Raw genomic sequence first — 4,516 nt, 5'->3', positions numbered from 1 at the left:
TCTGTAACTTTGGAGCCTGGAACTAGTTCTTGTAAACCTCTAACTTATAGAGATCTGTCTGCCTCTGCCTCCTGAGTACTGGCATTAAAAGTGTGCACCACCACCAGCTGGCTCGACTTTTTTCTCACTTATAAAAAAATTAACATTCATTTCTGTTTGCATGCTTGTACACATATGTGTATGCATGCATGCTTGTACATGTATGTGTATGCATATGTGGAGGTCAGAGAACAACTTTCAGGAGTTGAATGTCTACCATGTGGGTCTAAGGATCAAACTTGGGTCCCCAGGCTTGGTGGCAAATACCTTTACCTACTGAGCCATTTTCCCCCACCTCTTCAAATGGACTTTCTTTTTGTCCACAAATCAAGGCTATATATAAGAAAGCTGCTCACAAGGAGGACGTGGGGCTCATTTCTATCCTCACCCAATCAGCATTTTGTATGAACCAAGGACAGGGATAATGTGATGGTTATGGCCTGGGGTCTTGGACCATCTAGCTGTGCCATTAAAATCCGGTCAGGAAAATACACAGGGACATCTAGGGAGGAGGACAGAGTCAATTTCTCAATGACCATAGCTATAAGTCAAAGGTTTTGTATGTCAGCAAAGAGACTTTAAAACCCTCTGATCCCTGCTGTCCCTATGATTATCCTTACCTTTGGCCAATAATTATCAAAGAAAGACATCATTATTATCTATTTTGAAGCAGTAGGACCAGAGAGTTGGCTGTTCTGATGTGTCCTAGGTTCTGATATGCACCTTTGTGAACACATTGAATTCATAATAATAGATAGAAAACAGGCTGCCAGCTCTCTGTATGTCCTCAGCCACAGACGGAATGTAAACCCGCATGCTTCAGAGAAGGATGTGACGGCAAGAGAACGGTGCAAAGATTACCCAAAACTGTGAAGAGATGCTGAGCCAGTGAGGTGGCTCAGCAGGTATCTGTGGCATTAGCATTGTCATTTCAGCCACTGTAAAGTCACCCTCCCTTCCCTGTTTCCATTTTTTTTAAAAGATTTATTTATTTATTATGTATACAATGTTCGGTCTGTGTATATGCCTGCAGGCCAGAAGAGGGCACCAAATCTTATTACAGATGGTTGTGAGCCACCATGTGGTTGCTGGGAATCGAACTCTGGTCCGTTGGAAGAGCACACAATGCTCTTAACCGCTGAGCCATCTCTCCAGCCCCATCCTGCTTCCATTTTTATTTTTTTATTTTTTTATTTTCGAGACAGGGTTTCTCTGTGGTTTTGGAGCCTGTCCTGGAACTAGCTCTTGTAGACCAGGCTGGTCTCGAACTCTCAGAGATCCACCTGCCTCTGCCTCCCGAGTGCTGGGATTGAAGGCGTGCGCCACCACCGCCCGGCCTGCTTCCATTTTTATATGGTGCTGTTAGGAAGCAACTTACTAATCATAGCCCACATTCAAGATAGGGATGAACTTAGCTTCACATCCTGCTGAGGGGAGCATCCTTATAAATGACTTGGCATTCTATAAGAAAAATTGATATCTCTGGCCTGCAAGACAGCTCAGTGCGTGAGGACTCCTGGAGCCAGGCCTGGAGATCTGAATTCAATCCCTGGGATGTATATGGAGGAAGGCGAGATGGACTACGGAAGGTTGTACTCTGCCAACTGTGCTTACTATGACATGTGCAACCGCGCACACGCACGCGCACACGCACGCGCACACGCACATACACACACACAGAGAAATAAGTGTATTAGTTAAATAAAAAAGGAGTAAAGTAGGAATGAATAATGAAATTGGTATATAACTGTCATCACAGAACCTTCATGAAGCAACTGCTGGAAGCAGATGCATGATCCACAGCAAAGCCCAGGGCTGAGTGTAATGGATTAATTAAAAATGCAGTGGATCCCCAAGTGGCTGCAGCAGCAGAAACACTGCAGGTCCCTGAGTGGCAGCAGGCAGCGGGTCCCAGGACGGGCAGGGACAGCACATGAGACCACACCCCCAGTAGAGCAACAAGCCATGGGCAGTGGCAGGCAAGAGACAGACAGATAGGCATGCCATGCAGAGTGAGTGAGGTTGGGTATTTATTTAATGGGTTATGGAAGTATGAAGGGAAGAGGGAGAAGGAGAAGGGGAGAGAGAGAGAGAGAGAGAGAGAGAGAGAGAGAGAGAGAAGAGAGGAGAGATGAGAGGGGGAGAGACAAAAGCTGTCTCTTTGGAAAAGGGAAGAGACTCAGGCTGCAAGCAGGAAGGAAGATCTGCCTGCCTCAGCAGACTGGGGGAGGGAGTGGGCATGGCTTGTCTCTTAAAGGGACAGAACAGATCATTATACTGAGCTCCTGGAGTCCAGTTGAAGAGACGGAAGAGTGAGAATATGAGCAAAGGGTCAAGACCATGATGAAGACACCCACAGAAACAGCTGACCCGAGCCAGTGGGAGCTCACTGACTCTGGATTGACAGTGGGGTGGGGGGGGGAGGGGACATACATAGGGCCAAACCAGGTGCTCTGAATATGGGTGACATTTGTGTGACTTGGGCAGTCTGTAGGGTCACTGACAGTGGGACCACGATTTATTCCTAGTGTTAGAACTGACTTTTTGAAGCCCATTCTCTATGGCGGGATACCTTGCTCAGCCTAGCTACAGGGGGAGGACCTTGGTCCTCCCTCAAAGAGATGTGCCAGACTTTGTTGACTCCCCATGAGAAGCCTTATCCTCTCTGAGGAGTGGATGGGGTGGGGTGGGAGAAGGTGGGGGGAGCAGGAGGAGGGGAGGGAGGGAGAACTAAAATTGGTATGTAAAATGAGAAAAGATTGCTTGTTTGTTTTTTTTTAAAGAAAAAGCAGTGAATAGCTAAAAATAAATAAATAAATAAAAAGTAAAATGACCTCTAACTCCCTTATATATTGGTATCTGCAGGGACTCTTCAGGGCTGTACATGCCACACTATCGGGATGCCTTCAGTTGGCCCTGTGTACTGGACACATGTCATGTTGCTTTCTTCAGCATGTTGTCCTTCAGACATGACTGAGTATTTTCATGTGCATAACTACAGCCTTTCTGGCGAACCCTCTCCTCCACGGGGATGAAGCTGTCTCACATAGATATTTAATTCTCAAAATCACATTTATCTTTTTATCATTATGTCATTACTGATTACATTTCTGTTTATTGATTGTGTACGTGTGTGCACACACTTGAGCGTGATGGGCTCAGTAGGCACACAGGGCCGAGGACCTGTAAGAGTTGTCTCTCTCTTCCCACCCTATGGCTCCCAGGGAAGGCACTCATGTGGCCAGGCTTGGTGGAAAGGGCCTTGACTTATTGGGCCACATATTTTTATGTTACTTTTCCTAGATCCTAAAATATATTTGATCACCAGTGACTTTATAACTACTAATTAAATGAACCCACAGGTTTAAAGCAAAAAGTCATTGTTGATGAATTTTCTACTGGGGCTTTTGGGAAGGCTCTCTCTTTAGCATTATATTTCCTGGTTTTGTATTATTATTGTTATTATTATTATTTTGCCTTTTCCAATCTTAAAGGTAAAAACAAAAAAAAAGACATGTCATAGTTATTTATTGATTTATATTTTTCAGAGTGTCAAACCCGGGGCTTCCCAAATGCTAGCCAAGAGCATTAATGGTTCTGATCCACGTAATCCTGATACTCAGGAGACTGGAGCAAGAGGGTCAGGAGTTCAAGACCAGTCAGGGATAATAGCAAGACTATATCCCCCTAAACAGAAAAAAAAATAACAAAAATTTTAAATAGAACTGGGTAATTGTGTTTCCTTGTCCTTTTTTTATTGTTTGTTTTTTGAGACAGGGCTTCTCTTTGCAACATTCCTGGCTGTTCTGGAACTTGCTTTGTAGACCAGGCTGACCTCGAACTTATGGAGATCTGCCTGCCTCTGCCTCCCAACTGTTGGAATCAAAGACATGTGCCACACTGCCGGGCTCCTTGTCCTTTTTTACATTAGGGTTTTCATATGAAAATTGAAGACAAAGATAAATCCATTGTCTTTTCTCCACAAACAGTAATTTTTCAGGGTTTAACACTTCCTGTTTATTATTGTTGTGGTCATTTTGTTGTCATTATTTTACTACGTAGACCTGGCTGACCTGAAACTGGCTATGTAGAGCAGGCTGTCCTCAAATTCATAGAGATCTGCCTGTGTTAGGGTTTCTAGTGCTGTGACAAAACTCCATGACCAAAAATCAAGTTGGGGAGGAAAGGGTTTATTTGGCTTACACTTGAGCATTGCTGTTCATCCCTGAAGGAAGTCAGGACAGGAACTCAAAGAGGGCAGCATCCCAGAGGCAGGAGCTGATGCAGAAGCCATGAGGAGGTGTTGCTTACTGACTTGCTCCACATGGCTTGCTCAACCTGCTTTCTTTTTTTTTTAATTAATTTATTTATTTATTAAAAATTTCCACCTCCTCCCTTCCTCCCATTTCCTTCCCACTTCCCTCCTCCCTCCCCCCTCCCTCTCCAGTCCTAAGAGCAGTCAGGGTTCCCTGCCCTG

The sequence above is a fragment of the Microtus ochrogaster genome, chromosome 18, assembly GCF_000317375.1.
Source record: "Microtus ochrogaster isolate Prairie Vole_2 chromosome 18, MicOch1.0, whole genome shotgun sequence".
Lineage (NCBI taxonomy): Eukaryota > Metazoa > Chordata > Mammalia > Rodentia > Cricetidae > Microtus > Microtus ochrogaster.
Note: the sequence above shows the minus strand (reverse complement) of the source record.